Source organism: Delphinus delphis, chromosome 18 (genome assembly GCF_949987515.2).
Source record: "Delphinus delphis chromosome 18, mDelDel1.2, whole genome shotgun sequence".
In the NCBI taxonomy this organism is placed as follows: Eukaryota; Metazoa; Chordata; class Mammalia; order Artiodactyla; family Delphinidae; genus Delphinus; species Delphinus delphis.
Genome location: NC_082700.1, coordinates 33299845 through 33314906, shown reverse-complemented (window position 1 = coordinate 33314906; position 15062 = coordinate 33299845).

Below are 15062 nucleotides of genomic sequence, written 5' to 3'. Positions count from 1 at the left end.
ATGCAGGCTCGACCCACATTCCGTACCCCTCCCTCCCCCTTGCCTGAGTGAGCCAGAGCCTCCTAATCAGCTGTTAATTTAACCCCGTCCTGCTGAGCGAAGAACAGATGCCCTCAGACGACCTACATGCAGAGGCGGGGCCAAATCCAAAGCTGAACTCCAGGAGCTGTGCGAAAAAGGAAGAGAAAGGGGAATTTCTCCCAGCAGCCTCAGGAGCAGAAGATTAAATCTCCACAATCAACCTGATGTACCCTGCATCTGTGGAATACCTGAAGAGACAATGAATCTTCCCAAATTGAGGCTGTGCACTTCATGAGCAACTGTAGACATGGGGTTTGCTTTCTGGATCTAATTTGTATCTAGTTTTATGTTTAACTTAATTTAGTATTTAGAGTTTATTGTCATTGATAGATTTCTTTATTGATTTGGTTGCTCTCTTCCTTTTTTTTTAATATATAGATTTTATTTTTCCTTTTTCTCTTTTTGTGAGTGTGTATGTGCTGGTTCTTTGTATGATTTTGTCTGTATAGATTTGCTTTTACCATTTGTCCTAGGGTTCTGTCTGTTCAGTTTTTTGTTGTTGTTTTTTTTTTTTTTGTTTTTAGTATGGTTTTCAGTGCTTGTTATAATTGGTGGCTTTGTTTTTCGATTTGGATGCTCTTTTCTTTCCTTCCTTCTTTTTTTATTAATTTTAAAATTGTTTTAATAACTTTTTATTTTAATAACTTTAGTTTAGTTTAGTTTTTCTTTCTTTCTTTGTTTCCCCATTTTCTTCTGAGCTGTGCAGCTGACAAGGTCTTGGTGCTCTGGCCTGGTCTCAGGCCTATGCCTCTGAGGTGGGAGAGCCATGTTCAGGTCATTGCTCCACCAGAGGCCTTCTGGCTCCATGTAATATCAAACAGGGAAGGTTCTCCCAGAGATCTCCATCACAGCGCTAAAACCCAGCTCCACTGAACAACCAGCAAGCTACATTGCTGGACAACCTATGCCAAACACCTAGCAAGATAGGAACACAACCTCACCCATTAGCAGAGAGGCTGCCTAAAATCATAATACAGTCCTAGAAACCCCAAAACACACCACCGGATGCAGTCCTGCCTACCAGAAAGACAAGATCCAGCCTCATCCACAAAAACACAGGCAACAGACCCCTCCTAAGAAACCTACACAACCCACTGAACCAACCTTAGCCACTGGGGAGAGACACCAAAAACAACAGGAAACATGAACCTGCAGGCTGCAAAAAGGAGACCCCAAACACAGTAAGTTAAACAAAATGAGAAGACAGAAAAACACACAGCAGATGAAGGGACAAGGTAAAAACCCACCAGACCAAACAAATGAAGAGGAAATAGGCAGTCTACCTGAAAAAGAATTCAGAGTAATGATAGTAAAGATGATGCAAAATCTTGGAAATAGAATGGAGAAAATACAAGAGTAGTTTAACAAGGACCTAGAAGAACTAAAGAGCAAACAAACAATGATGAACAACAAAATAAATGAAATTAAAAATTCTCTAGAAGGAATCAATAACAGAATAACTAAGGAAGAAGAATGGATAAGTGACCTGGAATATAAAATAGTAGAAATAACTACTGCAGAGAAGAATAAAGAAAAAAGAATGAACAGAACTGAGGTGAGTCTCATTCTACAAGAATGAACAGAACTGAGGTGAGTCTCAGAGACCTCTGGGACAACATTAAAACTACCAACATTCAAATTATAGGGGTCCCGGAAGAAGAAGAGAAAAAGAAAGGGATTGAGAAAATATTTGAAGAGATTATAGTTGAAATCTTCCCTAATAGGGTAAAGGAAATAGTCACTCAAGTACAGGAAGGGCAGAGAGTCCCATACAGGATAAATCCAAGGAGAAACATGCCAAGACACATATTAACCACACTATCAAAAATAAATACAAATAAAAATTATTAAAAGCAGCAAAGGAAAAACAACAAATAACATGCAAGGGAATCCCCATAAGGTTAACAGCTGATCTTTCAGCAGAAACTCTGCAGGCCAAAAGGGAGTGGCAGGCCATATTTAAAGTGATGAAAAGGGAAAACTTACAGCCAAGATTACTCGACCCAGCAAGGATCTCATTCAGATTTGACAGAGAACTTAAAACCTTTACAAACAAGCAAAAGCTAAGAGAATTCAGCACCACCAAACCAGCTTTACAACAAATGCTAAAGGAACTTCTCTAGGCAGGAAACACAAGAGAAGGAAAAGACATAAAGTAACAAACTCAAAACAATTAAGAAAATGGCAATAGGAACATATATATCAATACCTACCTTAAATGTAAATGGATTAAATGCTCCCACCAAAAGACATAAACTGGCTGAATGAATATAAAAAGAAGATCCATATATATACTGTCTACAGGAGACCCACTTCAGACCTAGAGACATATACAGACTGAAAGTGAGAGAATGGAAAAAGATATTCCATGCAAATGGAAATCTAAAGAAAGCTGGAATAGCAATACTCATATCATAGAAAATAGACTTTAAAACAAAGACTATTACAAGAGACAAAGAAGGACACTACACAATGATCAAGGGATCAGTCCAAGAAGAGGATATAACAATTGTAAATATTTATGCACGCAACATAGGAGCACCTCAATACATAAGAAAAATACCAACAACCATAAAAGGGGAAATCAACAGTAACACAATCATAGTAGGGGACCTTAACACCACACTTTCACCAATGGACAGATCATCCTAAATGAAAATAAATAAGGAAACACAAGCTTTTAATGATACCTTAAACAAGATGGACTTAATTGATATTTATAGGACATTCCATCCAAAAACAACAGAATACACATTTTTCTCAAGTGCTCATGGAATATTCTCCAGGATAGAGAATATCTTGGGTCACATATCAAGCCTTGATAAATTTAAGAAAATTGAAATCATATCAAGTATCTTTTCCAACCACAACGCTATGAGACTAAAAAATACAAACACATGGAGGCTAAACAATACACTACTAAATAACCAAGAGATCACTGAAGAATCAAAAAATACCTAGAAACAAATGACAATGAAAACATGACTACACAAAACCTATGGGATGCAGCAAAAGCAGTTCTAAGAGGCAAGTTTATAGCAGTACAATCCTACCTCAAGAAACAAGAAACATCTCAAATAAACAACCTAACCTTACACCTAAAGCAATTAGAGAAAGAAGAACAAATAAACCCCAAAATTAGCAGGAGGAAAGAAATCATAAAGATCAGATCAGAAATAAATGCAAAAGAAATGAAGGAAACAATAGCAAAGATCAATAAACTTAAAAGCTGGTTCTTTGAGAAGATAAACAAAATTGATAAACCATTAGCCAGACTCATCAAGAAAAAAGGGAGAAGACTCAAACCAATAGAATTAGAAATTAAAAAGGAGAAGTAACAATGGACACTGCATAAATACAAAGGATCAGGAAAGATTACTACAAGCAACTATATGCTAATAAAATGGACAATCTGGAAGAAATGGACAAATTCTTAGACAAGAAAACCTTCTGAGACTGAACCAGGAGGAAATAGAAAATATGAACAGACCAACCACAAGCACTGAAATTGAAACTGAGATTAAAAATCTTCCAACAAACAAAAACTCAGGACCAGATGGCTTCACAGTTGAATTCTATCAAACATTTAGAGAAGAGCTAACACCTATCCTTCTCAAACTCTTCCCAAATATAGCAGAGGGAGGAACACTCCCAAACTCACTTTATGAGGCCAACATCACCGTGATGCCAATACCAGACAAAGATGTCACAAAGAAAGAAAACTACAGGCCAATATCACTGATGAACACACATGCAAAAATCGTCAATAAAATACTAGCAAACAGTGTCCAACAGCACATTAAAAGGATCAGCCACCATGTTCCAGTATGTTGATCAAGGGCAAGTACTGCATGGTCACCTTATTTTTGATAAAGGAGGCAAGAATATACAATGGAGAAAAGACAGGCTGTTCAAGAAGTGCCGCTGGGAAAACTGGACAGCTAAAGGTAAAAGAATGAAATTAGGACACTCCCTAACACCATACACAAAAATACACTCGAAATGGATTAAAAACCTAAATGTAAGGCCAGACACTATCAAACTCTTAGAGGAAAACATAGGCAGAACACTCTATGACATAAATCACAGCAAGATCCTTTTTGACCCACCTCCCAGAGAAATGGAAATAAAAACAAAAATAAACAAGTGGGACCTAATGAAACTTCAAAGCTTTTGCACAGCAAAGGAAACCATAAACAAGACGAAAAGACAACCCACAGAATGGGAGAAAATATTTGCAAAGGAAGCAACTGACAAAGGATTAATCTCCAAACTTTACAAGCAGCTCATGCAGCTCAATATTAAGAAAACAAACAACCCAATCCAAAAATGAGCAGAAGACCTAAATAGACATTTCTCCAAAGAAGATATACAGAGTGCCAACAAACAGATGAAAGGATGCTCAACATCATTAATCATTAGAGAAATGCAAATCAAAATTACAATGAGGTATCACCTCACACTGGCCAGAAGGGCTATCATCAAAAAATCTACAAACAGGGTTTCCCTGGTGGTGCAGTGTTTGAGAGTCTGCCTGCTGATGCAAGGGACACGGGTTCGTGCCCCGGTCTGGGAAGATCCCACATGCCGCGGAGCAGCTGGGCCCGTGAGCCATGGTCGCTGAGCCTGCGTGTCTGGAACCTGTGCTCCGCAACGGGAGAGGCCATGGCAGTGAGAGGCCCACATACCACCAAAAAAAAAAAAAAAAAAATCTACAAACAATAAATGCTGGAGAGGGTGTGGAGAAAAGGGAACCCTCTTGCACTGTTGGTGGGAATGTAAATTGATACAGCCACTATCAAGAACAGTATGGAGGTTCTTTGAAAAACTAAAAACTATCATATGACACAGCAATCCCACTACTGGGCATACACCCTGAGAAAACCAGAATTCAAAATGAGTCATGTACCACAATGTTCACTGCAGCTCTATTTACAATAGCCAGGACATGGAAGCAACCTAAGTGTCCACTGACAGATGAATAGATTAAGAAGATGTGGCACATTTATGCAATGGAATATTACTCAGCCATGAAAAGAAATGAAATTGGGTTATTTGTAGTGAGGTGGATGGGCCTAGAGTCTGTCATACAGAGTGAAGTAAGTCAGAAAGTGAAAAACAAGTACCGCATGCTAACACATATACATGGAATCTAAATATATATGTATATATAGTTCTTAAGAACCTAGGGGCAGGACAGGAATAAAGACGCAGATGTAGAGAATGGAATTGAGGACACATGGAAGGGGAAGTGTAAGCTGGGACGAAGTGAGAAAGTAGCATGGACATATATACACTACCAAATGTAAATCAGCTCTGTGCTTTGTGACCACCCAGAGGGATGGGATAGGGAGCATGGGAGGGAGACGCAAGAGGGAGGAGATATGGGTATATATTTTTATGTATAGCTAATTCACTTTGTTATAAAGCAGAAACTAACACACCATTGTAAAGCAATTATACTCCAATAAAGATGTAAAACACTAAGTGCTCAGTAACTTATTAAAGATAAGGACTACTTTCTATCTTTATCCCTCCATTAGAACATCTACCATCACAATTATTATAAAAGCAAAATATATACATTTTCTGTAGTAAATGGTAATATTTTCCATCAAAAATTTTCCTGAAGAAATCAGGAAATGTTGACTAGTTTTAGGGAAACTGTTTGGTTTTTAGTTATAGGTTTTAAAGCAAGATGGAGTCTAGTGTTTTCAGCCAATATTTATTAGTGGCCTGACTAGACAACCTAGGGAATTTTTTTCCTTTTTTGATTTTCTTTCACATTTTAATCTGTTTCTCCTATTGAGAGAAATATGTAAAATAAAAAGGTGTAAGTGATTTAATTGACTATTTAGGCTCAGGTAGTTTACTTAGGCAATATGAAGATCATTTCTCTCATTTACTTGCTTGTGTGGAAGTACATACCCTTTGAATTTGAATGTCTTAGTGTTCCTTATCAGCACTGTTAATTTAATTCTGGAACATCTTTTATATTAATCAGCTATTGCAGTAATAAAACTGTATAACAAATAACTTTAGAAAAGCTTACAAGCTGTTAGCAATTTACAACAATAGATATTTATTTTTGTGACTTATGAGTCTATGGGTTGGCTAGATTCCTGCTGGGCTTGGCTCTGGGTTATAGGTTGGCTTTGGTTATGCCCCACATAACTCATTCTGGGATGAGTAACTACTAGGGGCATGCTTTTCTCATCATGATGGCAGATATGCTAAACGCCAAATCAAGTTATGCAAACGTGTAAGGCCTCTGCTCACATTATGTTTGCTAATGTAATGGCTGAAGCAATTCACATGGCCAGGTCACATTGGCTTTCTCTTATGGGAGGTTCAGCAAAGTCATATGGCAATGAAAGTGTTAAGTATTATTCTCTAGCTAAGATGGAATGAAGAATTAGAAACAATAACCCTCTCTACCACTTTTTGGATAGAGGGTGCTAGTGTTCCTTAAGGAGCTGTCAGCTAAACCTAATCATCGTGGACTGAACTGGGTATTGACTGGGGTGGACTGAGAAAGAAATAGATATCTTTTGCTCCAGAAATGAGGCAAATCCTAATGCTTAGTCCCTGTGTGTGCATGCGCTCACACACACACACCCACCCACACACACACACACACACAATAGCATCAGTCCTTTCAAATGCCTAGGCTAATACTCTGATTTTATCATTATGAAAATGGCCCTGGTTTCCAAGACAAAGAGATTTCAGGGAAATATACCAGAAAAAAAAAAAAAAAAGAGATGCCTGTTTCCCCAAAATTCTTCAACTTTCATGCCCTTAACTTCTTGTATATCATGTCTAATTGTGATTCTGTACAATATTAAAATGGTAACGGTCTGTCCCAGACTGAATCCCAGCCAATAGCAGCCTCTATCAACCATCTCCCAGTCTGTCCTTTGTTGGAGTAATTATATCACGTGCTTAGACTAGCAAATGAATAAATAGTCTGGAATCATTTTGAGTGTCACCATATTATTTCTATAAAAACTATAAAATTGATCTAGTAAACTCTTGGAGCTATGAGGGTCAGGGATTATAGGTGCCTTTGTTTTTCACCATTGAACCGCTAGTCTCTGAAATCCTTTTTTTGGCTGTATCCTTAGGATTGAATGCTGTACTCAAGAATGAATGTGAATAAATGATATGCTTTTTGGATTAAAAATTTACCAATATTTATAATCCAAAGCCACCACAAACTAGGACCCACCTCTGCTGATGCATTTAGTATTTCTGTTATGGTAAATAGTCCTTTGGTTAAAGATAACAACTCTATTCCTGTTTATATGGCAGGTGTTTGGGATTATTTCAGATTTTGACATTCTCCTAAGAGGACACCCAAACCTGCATGGTCTGCAGAGGACTTTTGATTTGGATCTATTCCCTTGACATCCAGGCCTAAAGGAGACTTATTTGCTGCAGTGATGAGCAGGATTTGGAAACTCAGTAAAAGAGGTGGGTATTTGTGAATCCCAACCAAGCCTCAAGTTGAATGCAGTTCTAGAAAACATAAGAATTGTTTGTGTCACTGTGTCACCATGTCACCATCATGCTGATTCTGTCTTGGACATATTAGGCCAATGGTACAAGTGACCTTGGCTACTTGAGGTGATGCTCACTGCCAAAAAACTTCAGAGAGCCATGGGTTACAATGGAGCAGGCGCTGGGTTGGTGGTCACTGCGTTGTGCTTCTAGGCCTTGTCTCTGGATGTGTTTCCTGGAACTCTGGTACATTCAATGTCCTTGCTGTCCATCTCTTAAACATAGTCCCTATTAGAAAATTGGGTTATTTTGAATAAAAAATTTGCTCCCGTAGTGAACCTGAATTCACTGAGCTCATTTGCCAAACCCAGGCTTGACCCCCAGTGTTTCCTACTGAACTGGAAGATGAGCCAAAGCTTGCTTTTGGAGGCTGTAGAAGGAAGAGTTTTCTTATTTCCTCCCTGTTTATTTACAAGATGCATTTGAGGGCACTTGGAAGAAATCAGACCAGTGAGGAGAAATTATAGGCAGAAAGATTTCAGTTTAATATTATTTTTCCCCTAACCACTGGGACTACTTAATACTTAGATTGTTGAGAGCAATTAGCTACTCATTACAATTTTCTATAATAAATGTACTATTTTTCATGCTGAGCTTGAAATATATTATTTACTCAGTTTAATCTTAACTAATTTTAGCTGAGAATTTCCCTGTGAGGGGAGACAACCATATTCTCTGGAGGCACAAACCTCCAGAGAAACAACTTTTCATAGGCTCTGGCAAGTGGCTGGGACACCAGGGTCTGTTAAAGCTCCTCTTTTCGGATAGTCTGCTCAGAATTCTGGGTCTCTCCATCCCTTAGTGACCGCTGTGGCTCTGCCTTCATTCTAGGGAGTTTATTTCAGGATGGTGCAGTGGAGGGCACGGGCTGGCAGGTTATATCTGAGGTTTAGTTCTGACTCTACCATTTAATAGAACATGAGCAAGACATGTATCCTGTCTCTATGATCTAAAAGCTGGCTTCCCTCAAGGTCACTTCTCACTTTAACAATCCATGATCTATATGAAAAGGGTTGAAGATCTCCTAAGGAGAGAAAGAATAGTATTAGTTTCTCATTCTATTTTCCTCATTCCATTTTTTCTTGTTTTCCTTCAGTGATGATATTCAAAAGAATGAAGGATGTTAAGACAGAAGACCTAGTTTTCTTTCTTAGATGCAACAGGCTCTTAAATGGTCTCCCTGACTCTTCTTTCTGTCTCCAGTCTCTTCTCCTATGGTTTTTAGAAAGAGCCTCCAACAGTGAAAAATGTTTGGATAGTTTTCATTGCCTTTAAGATTAAACCCAAATTTCTTACCATAGTTTACAAGACCACCTAAGAATCTCACCTTATCTATTACTACTTCTGTTCATTCCCCCCCCCTTCTTGCATTCTTTGCTAAAATATACTAATTTATATCAACTCCTTGAAAAGTTGTGTTCTTTCTCAAATTTGAGGCCTCTACCACAGCTCTGGCTTGACCTTAGGTACTTTAACTCCACCCCTTCATCCATCTAACTCCCACTCTTCATGTAGATTTCATCTTCAAGTCACTTTCTTTAAAAGCCTTGTCTTGGCTCCTAGGAATATTGCACCACATATTTCTCCTATCATAATACACAATTGCCTTTCCAGCTATATTTCCTCGTATGTTGTAAGCTCTGTGAGGTAAGGCCTATGTGGGCCTTTCATACTGCTGTTTTTTCTTTCTTTCTTTTTTTTTTTTTAACATCTTTATTGGAGTATAATTGCTTTACAATGGTGTGTTAGTTTCTGCTTTATAACAAATGAATCAGTTATACATATACATATGTTCCCATATCTCTTCCCTCTTGCATCTCCCTCCCTCCCACCCTCCCTATCCCACCCCTCCAGGTGGTCACAAAGCACCGAGCTGATCTCCCCGTGCTATGCGGCTGCTTCCCACTAGCTATCTACCTTACGTTTGGTAATGTATATATGTCCATGCCTATCTCGCGCTTTGTCACAGCTTACCCTTCCCCCTCCCCATATCCTCAAGTCCATTCACTAGTAGGTCTGTGTCTTTATTCCAGTCTTACCCCTAGGTTCTTCATGACCTTTTTTTTTTTTCTTAGATTCCATATATATGTGTTAGCATACGGTATTTGTTTTTCTCTTTCTGACTTACTTCACTCTGTATGACAGACTCTAGGTCCATCCACCTCACTACAAATATCTCAATTTCGTTTCTTTTTATGGCTGAGTAATATTCCATTGTATATATGTGCCACATCTTCTTCATCCATTCATCTGATGATGGACACTTAGGTTGCTTCCATGTCCTGGCTATTGTAAATAGAGCTGCAATGAACATTTTGGTACATGACTCTTTTTGAATTATTGTTTTCTCAGGGTATATGCCCAGTAGTGAGATTGCTGGGTCATATGGTAATTCTATTTTTAGTTTTTTAAGGAACCTCCATACTGTTCTCCATAGTGGCTGTATCAATTTACATTCCCACCAACACACTGCTGTATTTTCAAATGTAGCACAGTACCTGGCACATTGAGCAAACAAATAAAGACCTGAGTTTGAATCCCAGTTCTAAGATTTATTAGTTCCATAGCCATTATCTGGCCTTTCTAAAGATCATTCTCCTTATCTTTAAAAATAAGTCTTGAACTAAATAATCTTTAATGTTATTTCTTCTCTAAAATTCTATAGTATTAATATATTTATGTAACATTTACATGCCAGAACTTGGTGTGGAAAAAACACACTATTTAATAGTAATTTCTATCTTCAGTACCCATTCCATCTGACAAATAATAATAATATTAATAATAAGTATATATATGGTACTTGCCATGGGTACTTTTCTGAGCACATTATATATGTCAACTCATTTAATTCTCACAATAGTGTAAGTTAATATTATAAGTAAATCACTATTATTCTCCCCAATTTATATATGAGGAAACAGAGGCACAGAGAGATAATGTGACTTGCCTAATGTCACAAATCCTAGGCAAAGTTAATATTTGAATGCATCAGATTTCATTCCTGAGTCTGAGCTCTTAAAAACAATATGTGACAGTGCATTTTTTAACTATAGTTAAGAAAACTTCATTTAGTCGACTTCAGGTAAAATTAGTGGAATAATTTCATCAGTCATTTAAGTTTAAACTCAATCAAAGTAGAAAGGGAGGAAATGTGCAAATTCATCATCTTTGTGAAGGAAAAGTATCAATTTTTAGATCTTGATCTAAATCCTATGGCAGGATGTAGTTCCTTATTTATAGTCCTTTTCCATTAGGCCATTATATATATATTGTCTACTTTCTTCTGACCTCTGACAGGAGGGTCCGTACTAGATCACCAGGGCTTTGTCTATTAGATTTCCTCTGAACTTGAGGGTTACACTTGGAGCAACCTTTCATAACCTTTCGGAGAGTCCCAGAGAACTTTCAAATGCTCTGCTATTCCACTCTGGTGCCACAGGAATATCAGGATGTTGTCTCCTGCTCTCCAGTTCTTAGGCCAACCAGCCATGCTCCTATTTCTACTCTACTTCTGCCATGCTGTAAGAGGTTGAATGGCTTCCACAGGAAACATGCAGCATCCCTGGGTCTGACCTAAGAAGCAAGGTACAGATCCACCCTACCTTCAAATTCTCAACATTAAAGAAAGCTTAGTGGTTCCACCTCATGACGACATGGACTGAGATTGAGTTCTCAGGCACAGTTTCTCAAACTAAACTCATTTCCTTTTTAATATCTCTTTCCTTTTCCTTAACCTACCCTTTAGTTTGGAGGAGATGGCCATGGAAAATAGTTTGGCCTCATTAAAAGTTCTCCAATATTTTTCTTTAGTGCCAGTACTGTGATCTTTAACTGAAGCCAAGAATATAATACCTAAAAAATCAAGATCGAATCCCTCCACCTGCTTAGAATAATGCTAGACTTTGTCTATTACATTTATAACTGAGATTCAGAAGTGGAAAGAATAGATGGATTGTTAAGACAAATGTGGTATATATTATCCCTGAGTTCCTTTTTTCTAAAAATTGAAGTATAGTTGATGTACAATATTATATGTTACAAGTGTACAATATAGTGATTCACAACTTTTAAAGGTTATACTCCATTTATAGTTATTATGAAATATTGGCTATATTTCCCTGTGTTGTAAAATATATCCTTGTAGCTTATTTTATTTTAAATCTTTATTGGAGTATAATTGCTTTACAATGGTGTGTTAGTTTCTGCTTTATAACAAAGTGAATCAGATATACATACACCTATGCTCCCATATCTCTTCCCTCTTGTATCTCCCTCCCTCCCAGCCTCCCTATCCCACCCCTCTAGGTGGTCACAAAGCACCGAGCTGATCTCCCTGTGCTATGCGGCTGCTTCCCAAGAGCTATCTATTTTACGTTTGGTAGTGTATATATGTCCATGCCACTCTCTCACTTTGTCACAGCTTACCCTTCCCCCTCCCCATATCCTCAAGTCCATTCTCTAGTAGGTCTGTGTCTTTATTCCAGTCTTAACCCTATGTTCTTCATGACATTTTTTTCTTAAATTATATATATATATATATATATGTTACCATACAATATTTGTCTTTCTCTTTCTGACTTACTTCACTCTGTATGACAGACTCTAGGTCCATCCACCTCATTACAAATAGCTCATTTTCGTTTCGTTTTATGTCTGAGTAATATTGCATTGCATATATGTGCCACATCTTCTTTAACCATTCATCCGATGATGGACACTTAGGTTGCTTCCATGTCCTGGTTATTGTAAATAGAGCTGCAATGAACATTTTGGTACATGACTCTTTCTGAATTATGGTTTTCTAAGGGTATATACCCAGTAGTGGGATTGCTGGATCATATGGTACTTCTATTTTTAGATTTTTAAGGAACCTCCATACTGTTCTCCATAGTGGCTGTACCAATTCACGTTCCCACCAGCAGTGCAAGAGTGTTCCCTTTTCTCCACACCCTCTCCAGCATTTATTGTTTCTAGATTTTTTGATGATGGCCATTCTGACTGGTGTGAGATGATATCTCATTGTACTTTTGATTTGCATTTCTCTAATGATTAATGATGTTGAGCATTCTTTCATGTGTTTGTTGACACTCTGTATATCTTCTTTGGAGAAATGTCTATTTAGGTCTTCTGCCCATTTTTGGATTGCGTTGTTTGTTTTTTTGTTATTGAGCTGTATGAGCTGCTTGTAAATTTTGGAGATTAATCCTTTGTCAGTTGCTTCATTTGCAAATATTTACTCCCATTCTGAGGGTTGTCTTTTGGTCTTGTTTATAGTTTCCTTTGCTGTGCAAAAGCTTTGAAGTTTCATTAGGTCCCATTTGTTTGCTTTTGTTTTTATTTCCGTTACTCTAGGAGGTGGATCAGAAAGGATCTTGCTGTGATTTATGTCATAGAGTGTTCTGTCTATGTTTTCCTCTAAGAGTTTGATCGTTTCTGGCCTTACATTTAGGTCTTTAATCCATTTTGAGCTTATTTTTGTGTATGGTGTTAGGGAGTGATCTTATCTCATACTTTTACATGTACCTGTCCAGTTTTCCCAGCACCACTTATTGAAGAGGCTGTCCTTCCTCCACTGTACATTCCTGCCTCCTTTATCAAAGATAAGGTAACCATATGTGAGTAGGTTTATCTCTGGGTTTTTATTCGGTTCCATTGATCTATATTTCTGTATTTGCACCAATACCATACTGTCTTGATTACTGTAGCTTTGTAGTATAATCTGAATTCAGGAAGCCTGATTCCTCCAGCTCTGTTTTTCGTTCTCAAGATTGTTTTGGCTATACAGGGTCTTTTGTGTTTCCATACAAATTGTGAAATTTTCTGGTCTAGTTCTGTGAAAAATACCAGGTAGTTTGACAGGGATTGCATTGAATCTGTAGATTGCTTTGGGTACTAGACTCATTTTCACAATGTTGATTCTTCCAATCCAAGAACATGGTATATTCTCTCTCCATTTGTATCATCTTTAATTTCTTTCATCAGTGTCTTATAATTTTCTGCATACAGGTCTTTTTTCTCCTTAGGTAGGTTTATTCCTAGATATTTTATTCTTTTTGTTGCAATGGTAAATAGGAGTGTTTTCTTGATTTCACTTTCAGATTTTTCATCCTTAGTGTATAGGAATGCCAGAGATTTCTGTGAATTAATTTTGTATCCTGCTACTTTACCAAATTCATTGATTAGCTCTAGTAGTTTTCTGTTAGCATCTTTAGGATTCTCTATGTATAGTATCATGTCATCTGCAAACAGTGACAACTTTACTTCTTCTTTTCCGATTTGGATTCCTTTTATTTCCCTTTCTTCTCTGATTGCTGTGGCTAAAACTTCCAAAACTATGTTGAATAAGAGTGGTGAGAGTGGGCAACCTTGTCTTGTTCCTGATCTTAGTGGAAATGCTTTCAGTTTTTCACCATTGAGGATGATGTTGGCTGTGGGTTTGTCATATATGGCCTTTATTATGTTGAGGACAGTTCCTTCTATGCCTACTTTCTGCAGGGTTTTTATCATAAATGGGTGTTGAATTTTGTCAAAAGTTTTCTCTGCATCTATTGAGATGATCATATGGTTTTTCTCCTTCAATTTGTTAATATGGTGTATCACGTTGATTGATTTGCATATATTGAAGAATCCTTGCGCTCCTGGAATAAACCCCACTTGATCATGGTGTATGATCTGTTTAATGTGCTGTTGGATTCTGTTTGCTAGTATTTTGTTGTGGATTTTTGCATCTATGTTCATCAGTGATATTGGCCTGTAGTTTTCTTTCTCTGTGACATCCTTGTCTGGTTTTGATATCAGGGTGATGGTGCCCTCATAGAATGAGTTTCGGAGTGTTCCTCCCTCTGCTATATTTTGGAAGAGTTTGGGAAGTGTAGGTGTTAGCTCTTCTCTAAATGTTTGATAGAATTCACCTGTGAAGCCATCTGGTCCTGGGCTTTTGTTTGTTGGAAGATTTTTAATCACAGTTTCAATTCCAGTGCTTGTGATTGGTCTGTTCATATTTTCTATTTCTTCCTGATTCAGTCTTGGCAGTTTGTGCATTTCTAAGAATTTGTCCGTTTCTTCCAGGTTGTCCATTTTATTGGCATAGAGTTGCTTGCAGTAATCTCTCATGACCTTTTTTATTTCTGCAGTGTCAGTTGTTACTTCTCCTTTTTCATTTCTAATTCTATTGATTTGAGTCTTCTCCCTTTTTTTCTTGATGAGTCTGGCTAATGGTTTATCTTCTCAAAGAGCCAGCTTTTAGTTTTATTGATCTTTGCTATTGTTTCCTTCATTTCTTTTTCATTTATTTCTGATCTGATTTTTATGATTTCTTTCCTTCTGCTAACTTTGGAGGTTTTTTCGTTCTTCTTTCTCTAATTGCTGTAGGTGCAAAGTTAGGTTGTTTATTTGAGATGTTTCCTGTTTCTTAA